The sequence below is a fragment of the Drosophila sechellia genome, chromosome 2R, assembly GCF_004382195.2.
Source record: "Drosophila sechellia strain sech25 chromosome 2R, ASM438219v1, whole genome shotgun sequence".
Classification (NCBI taxonomy): Eukaryota; Metazoa; Arthropoda; class Insecta; order Diptera; family Drosophilidae; genus Drosophila; species Drosophila sechellia.
This window is the reverse complement of record NC_045950.1, coordinates 14,782,860-14,797,665: the sequence shown is the minus strand read 5'-3', so window position 1 is coordinate 14,797,665 and position 14,806 is coordinate 14,782,860. Positions and strand designations below refer to the sequence as shown.

General features: G+C 43.1%; 1 protein-coding gene across 3 annotated transcripts in view; it reads right to left on the bottom strand.

Moving 5' to 3' along the window:
• The window catches only part of LOC6609847, a 37,678-nt gene extending 28,685 nt beyond the window's left edge, over positions 1-8,993 (bottom strand). Inside the window, exons 1-2 of one of the 3 annotated variants that reach the window (XM_032716599.1) lie at positions 8,553-8,993; positions 8,077-8,353 (exon numbers count right to left, since the gene is read on the bottom strand). The gene's annotated coding sequence lies outside the window, so the exon portion shown is untranslated. Of the gene's footprint in view, positions 1-8,076 lie in introns of all 3 variants that reach the window. The other 2 variants (XM_032716600.1, XM_032716598.1) reach the window with 2 other exon arrangements.
• Between the last annotated feature and the right edge of the window lie 5,813 nt (positions 8,994-14,806).

Genomic DNA, 14,806 nt, shown 5'->3' with positions numbered 1-14,806 from the left:
AAAATGGGGGCATGGTGTGTAGAGGGGGATGGGATTTCAGGAAGAGGATACAGGCGCTCCTCACTTTTTGGCAGTCCGCTGCAATGCCCCACTCATATGACAGCGCATTTATTTACTACACCTTTTTTTGTTGTACTTTGTGCCCGTTTGTTGGCGGAAAAAAGTGACAGTGTTAAATTTTTGGCTCATCCCTCGCAGCAGATGAAATTGAAGTGTGTGTTGACTTTGACTGACGTGTCGTTAGTGCTGAAGAGCAGGGAGATTCCAAGCGTGCTTCTAACTTGCGTGCCATACAGCCACCCACACACTTTCCACACGTCTGTGCCACGCGGCAAACAACTTTCCTTCATTTCTTTCGTGCCTCCTTTTTGGGACTGCCGTCGTTGTTGCTGTAGTTGTTCATTGCTTTAACGATGCGCGTAAATCTTGACATACTTTCAACGCCGCCCGCCGACGACGAGGTCGGAAGAAAGCGGAAGAGAGCCACTCACACACACGCGCACATCCCACGCCCAATATTAGTAATGGCCAAAAGCCCCGATTTGGCCCCTGTCAGCGCAGTTGGTCGAAAAGTGGACTACACTCTTGGGGCAGCGCACAACATGCAACAGTGCCGTCTTAATATCTTTCTAGTTTAAAATAGACACAAGCAAATCGAGTTCGCATGCACAAAGGCATCAAATACGTAAAGAAACCTCGGAAAATGCATTCGAAACAAATAGAAAAGTGGTGTTAGGTAACGAAACGCATTAACTTTCATTTCTTGATCCTTAATCTTCTGTTTTTTGTACTGCATACCCTCTTATTACGGATACCAATAAATACCAGCATAAACTATAAACTAGTGGTAAAGTTAATATGCTAAAAAAAACTATAGGATCTACGAATAATATGTTCCACACAACACTGAGTAAAGCACTCACAAAAGCTGACAAGAGTTGTTTCCCGCTTGACTGACTCGAGCCGCAAATGCAAAAGTCCCTCGAGTGGTGGGCCAGTGCCAAGTCCTCATCAGCCACAAGGAGCAGCATCAGGATAATGATCATCATGCGCTGCAGATGGAGTTGTACCTTTCAGCTACTTTCGTGCCCCGAATCCAGCAGACTTTGAGTTTCGGAAGCAGCTGCCAGCTGGTCTGCTGTCAGGATGCAGTAGAGCTGCTCTCAGGATTATAAATATGAACCGAGAGTTGAATGGAGGCGGAAAATCCGCTCCAACTACCATGTCTAGCTGTCAGCAGGCAACTAAGCGAATTTATTGGAATAGTTGTGTATGCTTTATTTTAGCCCGGCAACACAACTCAATTCGATGACTTAAAGCGTTTACCATGTTTGTCCCAAGTATCTGTCGCAGTATTATGGTCTCCGTCCAACATGTCGTATACTTTACGTATGGTATGCCACAACTTGTGCACTTTCCCAAGCCAATCCTCTCGATATCCCAATATCCCTTTGCATAACCCACCCCTTACCGATGTCACTTAAGTGAAATTTAATTGTGCTCAACATGGATTCAGGTTCGGAAAAAAAAGGGACTCAACTGGAAGCGGTTGGTTAGGTTTTTCATTGATTTCGTTTCGAGTCGATTATTTCGAGGGTCTCTCATCAAATACATATGTATTATATGTATGTAATTGAGCACGTGGGCCGAGGGAATTACCTAATGAATTGAATCGATATTTTCACTTGCTCCCCTCTCGTCTAGACGCCATAAATTGATTTTACGTTGCTGGCGTTGGAAATTACTGATTCATCCTGAGGCATTGTCTTGGGTAATTTATGTCATTTACGAGCATTTGCCGCTTATCAAAGTCACAATAAATTAAAACAGAAATGATCTGGGCCCCGACGCATCCCCCTCGCTTCTGTCAGCCAAAGCCAATTACGCTTATTACATAATTCAGCAGCTGCCCACGCATCCAACAGATGAGGAAAATGTGGAATAGCCAGGGAGAAGAGGCCGCTCGATGGGAAAAGATAACCTGGGCGAATAAACAGCAGCAACAGCAGCGACGTCAGCAGGAAAAACCGCGATGGCCACAAGAAGACCGAGGAAGAAAGAAAGGTGCAAAGCTGAAGGATGTTGGGGGAAAGTCAAGTCAAACAATTAAGAGAACCCCGAGCCCAAGGAAGGGCGACTAAAAGCCTTGAGAGCAGCGATGACACTCCCTATCACTTCGTTTTCCCATTTTCCTCCGTCCACTCAAGTGGGCAGAAAAATGTTTGTTGCCCAATTCGAGTTTCATTAGCAGTCGGAAAGGAGTTCGCTTCACGCTTTCAGCTGACAACCTAATGCGAATGTCGAAACAATATTTTCCATGTCTGCTAATGTGTCAGCATGTGTGTGCGGCGGTAGCAGGGAAATTCACGGGGGAAAATGAAAATCCATGCCAAGTCCAGGAAGAGCGAGGCAAAAAGTGAAAGCAGCGAGACAGTGAAATCCTATTAAGAAGTTTCTATCGCAAATTAAAATCTAAATACGCAAACAAAATGATGGTGACGTCTACGCCACGGGGAAGCCAGACAGCTAAAAACGAAAGGAGCACTCAGCACAGCGAGAAAATTAGAGCACAAATAAAAACTTAATAAATTAAATATATAAATTACAAATCATTTGTGTTTAGCTCACTATTTTTATACAATGTTTGCAGTTTACCAAGAAATACGCAAAAATAACATTTTGCAGGCTGCGAATTTGAAAATTTCTTGGATTTCATTTGTTTATCTTTTAGCTGCTCTTCAGACTCATATGTATATTTTTATAGATTTTCAGCGAAAAACATTCGTGTTGAATTGGAATTCATTAAACAGCTATTTTTTTCACTATCTATATGAATATTTTATTATATATTTCAAAATATATTGGTTTGCTAATTCCATAGATATTCTCGCTGTGTGCACAGCAAAAAGCGCCAAGGAATGAGCATTAACCAGGACAAAGGTAACTGCTAGCCAACCGACAACACCTCCCCCCAAAGGCGACCAGTTCTTTTTGGCCACGCCCCGCATTTCCCTTTTATTTGTACTGTCTGCTTACAGTTTGAATTATAAGCTAGCGAAAATTTAATAAAGCTTTCCCCCACCGCCAAGGAAATAGAGAGGGGTTGGTGGGTGGCGACTTTGGGGCAGGACACGCTTGGCAAGGACATGAAACTCCGCCGTTGAAAAGGACAGACTATGACAATGTCAAAGAGTTTCGTTGCACGCAATGTGGGCGTGGCAGGCTAGGGTCTACTTGTGGGCGGGAAAGGAGCACCTGCGACAACGGCAAGAACAACAAGAACGATTGACGGTAAAGTTTTTGGCCTGGCAAATGGCAAAAGTTTTCAGCTCTACTCCCGTTATCCATTCATATAAATATATACCTACATATATATTTCTTTATGTTTTACTTTTCCCGCCCTGCTGCCCTTGCAGCAAGTTTAAGCCTTTATTAAAGTGTGAGTCCAAAGTCAGCAGGGAAAGCAAAAGCAGCAGCACAAGCAGAATGACCGCAACAATTGACAGCAAAACAAACGATTGTCATTGCCAAGTGTGTGCGTCAACCTTTGAACCCGTCCCAGGGCATCAGTTCTGTGTCAAAGTACGTCCCCACATTTCTGACTTTCCACTTTCCACCTCCATTTCCACGCCGCTGGAAAATAGATGTCAAGCGGTTTCCCCCCGCAGTCCGTTTAAATTGAATTGTTAATTCGGCACCGAAACCTTTCCCTTTCCTTGCCTTTTATGTGTGTGCGTGTCTGGCATCAATGCGATTTTCTTTATAAATACATTCTTTTTTTTTTTTGACTCGTTTCGTTTGAAAATATTTATGTTGAACCCTTTTTGTGGCAGCTTTTGTTTTGGCCTTTGTTGCGTTATGCAAACATTCAACTGCCAGTGACAACAGGACAGGAAAAGCATCCCTACTTTTCCCACTCGGCCCCCCCAAACTAAAACATCCCAACTGGTTATAACTGAGCCGGAGTCAATGGGGAATATATACATATATAGCTGGGTAGTTAGATAGCTAGATGGTCAGATAGAGCTACACACCTGCATTGGATGGGTTCGTTCTGTGGTCCTGGCAGCCGATTCTATTAACTTTTTGCCCGTCCAACATTTGCATATCCCGACCGCAAGAGTCCAGTTTTCACAGTTTTCAGTTTGACTCCCGACAATCCGCCATTTCCACGCTCGCAGCTCCGACATTGTTTGCCATTTGCAACTGAATACCTCGTGTACACTCTGTCCATTTGCGCCCATCGCCACCCATTTTCCGCCCACTTTCCACCCATTTCCCCACCATGACTAAAGCATAAATCAAGCGCAAAGCACAAATATTTTTCAAGTGACAACAAATATATAATGACGATTCCCCGGACTTTGCCTCTTGGCCAGAACCGGAATACCAGAGCACCTGAATGGACGCTGCCGGGAGTCGAGTACCGTGCCTTTCTGTTGACTCTGTTGTTTTTTGCCTGGAAAACAGCGCCACCCGCTCTCATGATTTCTGCAAAAGGTTACTCTAACTGGATGGGGGATATTCCAAATTTAATATTATGATAGTGGGTGATGGACAGCGTGGGCTGGCGTCTTGAAACCTATGCCAAATACATAGAATATCTTTCAAGAGTTACCTTAAAGGAGAAGAGATATGAAGATGCTTCTTGAAAATTAATAATGAAAATTTCTTTCTCTATCTTTCTAAATATCATCTATGTAAATAATAAACTTTAATAATTTTGGCACACTTGCATCAATAAATGTTTAGCATTCTTTTCGAATTCCGTCATAATAATACTATTCGGAATTGCAATCTCAATCTCACCGAACGCCCTTCATTGCAGGGCATCAAGGCCTCGATTTTCCCCTGGAATTTTCCCAGGCTTTTCCTGCCAAAGCTGCTCTACTTTCCGCTGCGACGCTGCGGCTTGCGCTTTGCTGATTTCGTTTTGATTACGGCAAATTGTTTTTAGTTGCCTCCGTCGTCGTCCTGTTTGGTGGCCAAGTTTAAATTGCGGCATTTGTGCAGTTTGCCCAGTTCCGTTGATTTGCATTTATAGCCGCGGTAATCACGGGTCAAGTCGCAAATTATATTCAACTCCAATAGCTGACCTTAGCGCCGGCCTAAATATTGACACAGTCCCGAGCAAATGAAAGTTGCGTGCCATTGGCATTAAGTACTGATAAATGCCACTATTTGTTGAGTAATTTTGGCCGACTTTGTGAATTATTTATTAATTTATTGAAGGGACTATATTTTTGTAAAATTACATATAGCCAATCATTTTGTTAAATATCTGCAAGGCAAACAAGTAATAACCAGCTAGTTTATTTGCTTTCACCCGTTAAATACATTTTTGCTAGAAGGTCTTATTTTTTTGTTTGGTTTATGTTTAGTTTGCTGTTGGCGTCAATTAGCAAGTTTTTCGATGCACAACTTTTTAATGAAATTAACAGACCCGCGGGACGCGTTCCCTTTTAGCCCTCGTGGCAGAAGCAGAAGTTAAGTGCTACTTCAACTCCAGACTGTTCCTAATGAGAGGGTATATACAAAGTATATAGGTTGATAACCATGATTGGACAGATGTCTGTCGCAATGATGGGATATCTCTAGGCGCACTGCCATTCTGCTTAGCTGATTAGTTTATGTGGGCGCGACTTCAATGGCGATCCATTGCGATTATAAGTAATATGGCGTAACAGCCAGTTCCTGCACTCATGTCATATTTCAGTGGCAGTGACAGTCGGAGGTTAGCACGCACACATGCCACGCCCCCCAGCGACTCGCCACATATTCCTGCCACATATTAGGTATTCCACATATTATACAGATAGACTTGGAGTCGTTTGCGTTTCGATTAAACAAACCTTGTCAAATATGCAATGACATTGAGGCAAAGGGCATGAGAATATCTAGTGAAGTGAAATCAGGGCTGTCTCGTGTGTTATAATCCCCTAACACATATTTCAATCGCTGGAAATCGATTGATGTAAAAGAAATAAAATCATTTCTGTGACTAACTCCATTCAAATTAAGCTAGGCGGCTTAATAGATACATTCCACATACAGCGCTTTCATTCATAAAAAGTTTTATCCCTGAATCTGAGCTTTTAGATGAGATATAGATTAAATATATACATATATTTCGAATTGATTTGAATTTGCTTAATGGCTCTCTGTTGAATTCTATTAAAAATCCTTTTCAACATGCTAAAGTGCTTAATTTTTGCTCGAAGTTGAGTTTCATCAGTGGTTGCATAACTTTGGCTCAGCTAATTAGGCAAAACAAAGAGTAGTTAGCAAAGACGAAAAGGAAGCGAAAGGATTGCCAGCGATTGCATAAGTCAGCTGAAGCGTATGAAATACTTATATAGGCGCTCATATATATTGCATGACTGGTAGGTATAGAAAGGAAACAGGACATTAGTAGCTGTGTGGAAAATGGGGGAAAATGTCAACGCATGCAACATGCCCGGCGCCCAACTGACGCTCAAGGATACGCAAACACACATACACACACACACACCGACAGCACTGGATGTTGGTGTGTATCTGAATCTGTAGTATGTATGTATGTCCATATGTATGTGTATCTGTGCTTGCAGTTTGCTTGCGTAACGTAAAAATAGCCTTGAACTGCACCGTGCGCTTTCAATGGATTTGCATGCCGCCCACCATGCCCCACTGCCACCCACTCAAGGTCACGCGATGCCTACCGCAAATGGAACAGTTGCGGGCCGTAAGGACGGGCTGACATGACGACCATTATATAAGCCCCGGCGACCGACGTAAATGTCGCCGAGACACCCAGCTAATTGCCACTCGAGCAGCAGCAGCGGCAACTAGAAATGCAATTGCAATTCCAGCTGCAACATTGCAACTGCAACAAGGACATGCAATTGCATTATTGGCCAGCGAATGCCAGCAAAGTTGGTCCTTTCGATTCGAAAACCCAAGCGAAAGCCGCCTTCAATCCGAATATTTTGCTCACCGAAAGCGTACTTCCGGCTAATAACATTAATTCCAATTTTTGGTAAATTTGCTAAAGACCGAGGGACCGAAAAGAGCGAAATCTGAATGGCGACCCTAATGAATATTTATATGTATTTGTTTGGCTTAATATTTGGAGCTGCCCTCGCCCTGGCTGGCCATTAAATGTCCCTCCTTCCCGCGTTTTCTCTCACTTTGTTCTATTCTGGTTTATTCCCGCCATATCCTTGCTATATCCTTGCCATTTGCTTATGCTGGCAGCTCTTTCATTTTGCGTTTTGCTCTTTGCTCTGCGCTGCTCTGCTCTGCTCCAGCGCCATCGTCGTGTGCAAGTTGGCCATAAAAATGGAGTAACATTTATGACCCACATCAGGCACACACAAGCAAAGGCAGCTTTGCACACACACAGACGCAAAAGGACTCTGGACGCAGGGAGTGCACTGAGGAAAATGAACCTTAAAAGTTACTTTGATATTAACTAAATTCGTTGATCATGTTACTAACATTAAAAAAAAATATTTCATTTTATTTTAAATATTTAATACGTTTCAATGTTAGTTTGCAATCACATTCTGTTTTAAATTTCAATATGAGTTCCTTGACACTTTTTTCAATATTCTTTCAAAGATAATGCTTTTCTGTGTATCTCTCAATCCTTTCTGACCATTTTAAATGATGTAATTGAAAAGTATAAAAGTGCATAGAAAGGTATTCGAGCATTTTTCTCTGTATTGCTAAACGAAAATGCTTTTGCGTGGGTGTGGATGAACATTAGGAAGTTTTAGAAGGGAAGGGAATGACGCCTGCAAGCGCTAGATTCACAAGGATATTTTATTTTACTGTTATTCCATTTCCCGCTTCTTGTTGCTGTTGCTTCTAGAGTCGCTGTTCTTTTGTTATTGCTCCTTTCGGCATTTCGACATTTACTTTTCGACTCGCAGCGCATATCCTTGAGCGTTTCGAAACCCCCCTGCGTCCCGTAGCTGCTATTTTATTTATTTTTTTTTGTGATCCCTCCTTGTTATGGGTTAAAGCTGTTTTCAAGGTTAAATATGCGTGGCATATCGGAATTCACGGATTTTCGTGTGTTGAGTGACTTACCCGTTGCCCCATTAAGTATGCTACACTTTGGCTGCAGCACATGCAACATTGTGGCCACTTTTCGTGCTCCTTCTCGCCGCTCCTTCTCCTCTCCTCCTCCTCCACGTCCTCCTCCTCTCTCCTTCTCCTCCTTTTCGCTCACTGACCCAGTTCGCTTTGTTTTGCGTGTTTATCTTGCTCAGGTTGTTTTTGCGTTGGCGGCTGCTGTTGCCGCTTGTTTTTTATCTACTTATATTTTAGCCCTAAACTCTTTTCTTGTTTTTTTTTGTTGTCTCTACTGTGACCGAGTTAAAAACACACACACATTCGTTTAATTAAGAAGAAGGATAAGACACGGAATGGAAATCAAGGAGATTTCAAAACTAAGCGACTAACGCTGCAAAGTTTGCAATGCATTTCCTAAGGCAACTACTCCAGATCTGCACCATTCCTTTCTCTTCTCTGTTTCTTTTTTTGGACCCTCTACTTTCACTCACAATTGTGCTGCTAATTTCGTTACTTTCACTTTGTTAGGCCTTCTGTATGCACGTGTGTGTGTGTGTGTTTTGGTGTATCGGTGTGTTTTGGCTTCTGAAGCACACGTGTGCGTTTATGTGTGTATCCGTGTGCGTCGATTAACGGCATTGATTTTTTCCAAAAAAAAAACAAGAACTCCACTTTAATTTCACTGTTTCGATTTGTTTTCGTTATTCGATTATTTTGTGCACCGTTTCACGTGGACATTTAAGCATTTTCCGTATCGCTTTGCTTTAATTTCGGCGATTTGCGCGCGCGCTGGGTGTACAGGTGTGCGTGTCAGATTGCGTGTTTGTGTGAGTGTCCGTGTGTCGGCCATGTGTTGGTTGAATACAGCTGCCCGAGAGCGGGGATTTCGCATAGGCAGCAGCGCACGTCTGCTCTCCACGACGCTTCACACACTTCTAAAGGATCCGAGCGCCACTCTTGCGTTTTTATTCAAAGCGCTCTCCCACACCAAGACGCCCCCTTTCTTGAGCATCAGCATTCTCTCTCTCTCTCTCTTTCTCGGTGCCTTTCTTTGGGCGCCACAATGTCTACGCATAAATAATACGCACGTTGCACGTTAAGCGTGTAAGTGCAAGAAGGAGAGAGGAGGTCCAACTCTCATTTCCATGCAAAGTAAGCTCCAGCAGGCAGGTGTTAAAAGTGAGGGGTAGGAGGCGGAAAGCTTAGGTCATCAGGACTTGCTGATATCCTTTCGATCGAAAAAGGCATTACGCGCTTTGACAATAATAAAAATATCATAACAAAAGTAATGGTAACCTATATTTGGTTATAATTAGTAATTATAATCTAGTAATTTTTCGTCAAACTTAAAATTCTACTGAATAACATACAATTTTTAAATGATTTGCTATGCCCAGTTTTCTCCTACACTAGCGGCATACGTCATCATAACGGTAAACAAAATTTCGCCAGAGAGAAATTCCCATACAGCACACAAATTGCGTTGCCTTCCCTCTCGCTATTTGGATCACGCGCACTATGCTCCTCTCGCTCGCTCACACTATCTTCGCTCACTGCGCAGACGCACAAACGGAACTCTTTCTCCCTGCCTCCCACTTCCACAATTTCGCCACTCACCCCCTCTCTATCACTCTCTTTGGCCAACACTAGTGTTATTGCATGCGAAGCACGTGAATTTTTGTGTTTACTTTTTAATTTTCTCCTTGCTCTCAGCCTCAGTTGCCATTTGTTTTTATTGTTGCTCCTGCCACTCGCTATTGTTGTTGTTGGTGCTGCCACCTATTGGGGCTTTTGTTTTTCTTTATCGCATGTGTGGTCCTTTGTTTTCCTTGTGGGCCTTGCTTTGTTTTGTTTTGTTTGATTCCATTCATACGGCGTTTGCTGGGTTTTGGTTCCTTTTCTTTTTTGGGCCGAAACTATGCAAACCGTTTTTCATTTACGATCGACAGTGTGTTTTGAGTGTGTGTGTGTAGCTGTGCATGTGAGAGATTTGTATGGAAATTGGCGCAAAATACGCCCCAAAACCGAATTCAAGTCCCCAGTTAGTTATGTGCAGCGTCTGCCATTTCTGCATTCACATTTTCCGAGCACACACACACATATGTATGTGCATATGTGTGTTGCATATGCTTTCTAACGAAACATAGACCATTCCTACTTTCGCAATCACCCTTTTAAAAGTTTTACTTATGTTGCAAATAGCACAATACTAATATATAAACTGAATTAAGAAATTTTTTAAATGCAAAAAGTTTAAATTATGTTTTGGGTAAACTGAGTAAGATAAACGATATAAGTTGAGTAAAAAGGGAAACTGCATAGTTAGCAATTATAGATATGCATCAAGAAGATTTCAGTGAAATTGAGCGATGGAATCGCTGGACATTTGGTTGTTTGTATGGCATTTTGGTGGTTTGTTTTTAGGGAAATGTTAAATCATGCATGCTGATTGTCCTGTGGCCTCGAGGATGCCATAAGCAGCAAGGATACGCAGCGTAAAACAGCATAAAACAGCACATAAGCATCACAATCGGCATCAGGCATATTCGAATTTCGTTTACATTTTGAGCTGGATGCAAATGATGATGCTGCTCGCCATTGATAGGCAGTATATCTGCCGAGTTTTCCCCCATTTTCCCACCCAGGACACAACTCTCTAACGGCTCCCCTTTGGCCCGTGGAAAATCAACAGCATAACAACCGCCGCAGCAACAGGAATTTGGATTTTGAGCAAACGGAGTGCAGAATAAACAAATAAACAAAGCGCCACCCTTCGCTCAGGGGGGGGGGGGTGTTTTGGGGGCCGTGGGAAACTGTACGCGGTCGGTATCCACAGCAACGGAAACTCTAACCGTAACTCATGAGCCTCCTGCTCCCTGTTCACGAACTATTTCCATGAGTAATTGCCGTTGTTCATGCGCCTCCGTCTGGAAAATGGCACTCCCCTCTCTTGGCCCTACCCTACTTCACCATCAACATCAGCAACACCATCATCATTATCATCATCAGGTGTATTTGTTGTCAGCCTCGGTCGGGCTTTAAGCCATTTAGCCAGGACAGACCGGTGAGCCTGCTCCCAGCAGGAGCACCCAGTCAGGTAAACTGTTGATTCCATGTGGCGACACGATTGTCGAGGATACACCCAGCGCCACACTACACATTGCCATGTGAGAACTTTGGCCTATGCCACCCATCTGCTATCTGTCCACGTCGGAATATAGGTACACTCGAGTTTATATATTTATACAGTGGAACTTCGCTAAGAGAATCTGTCACATGGAAATTATAAACCACTAGTTTATATATCGATAATTTAAGCCCACTTGTTGGCACTAAATGTAATAGTTCCTGTATATATGCAGTTCATTTTATCGAACGTTCACTGTACCTTTATTAACATAGAGCAGGTCATAAAGAGATCTGTATCCATTCACGGCGTAAGAAATAATGCCTTTTTGTGACACTTCAACTGAGTTTATCTACCTCTTGACCTTTGACCAAAGGAGTTTCTTTCACTGCACACTGGCCATTCTCCGATTTTGTCCAGAAATAGCATTCATTTGCCAGACGAAACGCTACACAGTGATGGGTGTGGGCGGCTCTCAGGGTGGAAGTTTAAACCAGATCCAGTCCCCAGATGGCCATAAAGTCCGACTGAATGCACTCAAACACGTAAACATTTCGGTGCTGGGAAACACACAAAGAAATACTCCCGAAAGTATGCTATAAAAATGCGAAAGTGACAGAAGACACACAAACAAACATTAGGTCATCAATTTCAGCCTGTTTCCGGTTATTTTTGTCAACAGTCGATAACTTAACTTAGATTGCCCCGCTGAAAATCAACACTTCAAAACGAAAACACCCTCCGCTTACTCTAAATTTAGGCATAAAATGCTGATTATTAGACCATAAACGCTTCTAACTCGTTTCACTGCACAATTGGTATTTCCCAACTGTGGTCAGCACTTTGGTCCGCTGTGACTGCGGTTTGATTAGTTAGTTATTTTTGCAAAAACCACATATTGTTGTAAACATAGTTAGGGGCGAACTTTAATTGCCGATGCCAAATGCACATTTTCCATCAAATAAACCACAAGCTAATGCACAAACAAATCGCATTAAATGGAAAACGATTTTTTCGATTACCCCGCCTGAGATTCGATTTGATGAGGGGAAGAGTGGGAAATGGAAAATTTTAGAAGGCTGATGAGCAGATGAGCAGACAGGCTCCACCCGGCGGATTGTCACTTGAATATTCCAGGCGTGATCGATGCGCAAAGCTTTTGGTTTCCTCCACTTTGCCAGCGAATTGAATTCGCAAAAGACCCACACGTAAGCAGTGCTGCGTCTCCCTCACACCCAGCAACCTCCCTTTCGCACTCTATCTACGGGTGCCCCCACCCCCACCTTATGGGCAAAATTAATGTCAATTTTTATGCTTGATTTATGGCATCGCATTTATTTTTCTGTTGTGGGGAGGGGGACGTTGGAGCGTCGGAGCCTTTTTAGCCCGGCTTTATTTGAATTCAATTGCTGGCGAAGATGCCACGGCGCTGATTTTGTCGCAACAAATGTCGAAGGAGCAGGTCGAGTGCGGCACGTGACCCGCTAACCTCGAAAGCGCAATACACACAGGCCAGGATGCTGCCATCCCCATTCCTCCGCGCCAGTCAAACACATCTGCCAAAGGGCAATAAAAAATTGACAACGCCAACAGACAGCAGCAAAGAGGCGTTGGAGGAGCAGCCAAACGGAGAGAAATCTTTCTTATCTAAGGTAGCTAGTTTTAGATGATAACAAAAAATAAAATAAAGTATATGTCTAAATAATCAGAAATTGTTATGAAGTAGTCAGGAAAATGTATATGTAAGGTACCATTTTTTAAAGTTTAAAGCACATTTTTTTCTCTGTGCAGGCAAAGCCAACTTCGCATTGCCCCAATCATTTGCCAAAAACGAGAGGAGACTAGTGGCAATATAAACCAGTGGCTGCCTATCACTCGACACAGCTGCAAATGTACAAAGTGCTACAGTGCAGCGAAATCCACGATGCAGGTGCAGTGTCAACTGGAGTTGCATTTGCATCACTATGCGCCGAATGCTTTTCTACGGGGGGTGGGTAGGAAAATACTCACATCCCACAGGTAAACACCTGCGGCCGGGCACTTTGGCGCTATTAAAGAGCTTCCCAGCGGTGGCAAGGAGTGGAATCATCAGCCATTTTTGGCTGCAAGGCCGGAAGCACTTTGCGTGCAGATTTATGGCTCGCCCCAAGCCAATCCTCCATGGGAAATGCATCATACATACATGTGAGTGAATGTATCTGTACGTGTGTGTGTGCATCCACATGCGTGTGCTTCGTTTTATGGGCACACATCCTTCGGTTTTCCACGCTCCCCTGCATTTTTATTTTCGAATGCATTTAAATTGCATTTGCTGTGCGGCCTGATAAAACTGTCCGCACTTGACAACCTTATCGCCGCACTTAAACTCGTGGTTAAAAACCATGGAGCCATAAATTTCAGGTCGGATTTATTGGCGAGGGTTATGATTAACAGCTCTGCAAAATCGAGATAGTGGAAACCTAAAAAACATGAGTTTTTCCAACTGGAATTTTCAGAAATCCTCTTTATTGTTAACTATCAAAAAAATGTACGATGCTCTAAACTTCATATATCTTTTTATTTTCCATTTCAATTGTATTCATTAAGTAACTTATCATTAGTGAAAATAAATCAAATTAATTAAACGATTAATGTCTTAAATTTAAAAAATCAATCTCAGTTATATTGCTCAGCAAATTAAATATATTAAAAATATTTTAAAAATTTATTATATTTCGCTTATGATTTGCTGCCAATAACTCTGCATTTAAAATGGACATACATATTTCCAACTTTCTTGTTCCCTTTTGTGCAATTTTTTTTCCAGACGAACAACTTTTGAGTGTCAGCTGAAAAGCTCGAAGTGAAATCAGCCATGCCACTTGAGTTTCCCCGCCCACACTTTCCTTTCGGAAAATCCACCCACCCAGCCTTTGACTTTGCCTTAAAGCTGTGTGTTATGGCGCTCGACTTGTTTGCCTTTCATTTGCTGTCCACTCACGCAGCTTCACTTCAGTTGGCCCGGCCACTTGCCAGTAATCTCTGAACCCATGCCACGCCACCTGCCACCAACGCCCACACACCACCCACCGCCCACTCCAATGCCGTACACATAATCCGTTTAAAATGAGCACTGGCTGTGTACTCCAGTTTACGCTGCTCTTGCTTTTGAGTGCACTGAAATTAATTTAACGACTTGGCGCACTTCAAACTGCACAAAACATATTAGTGGGCCGAACGTGGGTGGTGTGGCAGCTTCCTCTGTGCCGCACGCAGAAGTGAGAAGGGGTGCAGGGAGCAGTGGGGTGGGGAGAAAGTGAGGTGTGGAAAACCTGGGACAATGGCAACTTGACCTTGACACGTTCAACGTCCTAGCCACACACAGCGTCGCTCAGCCAAAGGATTATTGCGCAGCAGGCACCCGGGTGTTTTTTGACACTTCACTTGCGGCAATAAAAAACATCCGAGTGTTTTGGTACGAGCAAAAAAACACCCGGGTGTCTGCTACCCAATAATCCTTTTTGTGAGCGACTCTGTGTGCTAGGACAACCTTAGGATCCTACGCCTGCAGGTATGCAATGCCATTTAAGCACTGAGAGAAAATACCCTTAAGTCCTTAGAGCAGTTGAGTCGAGTGTT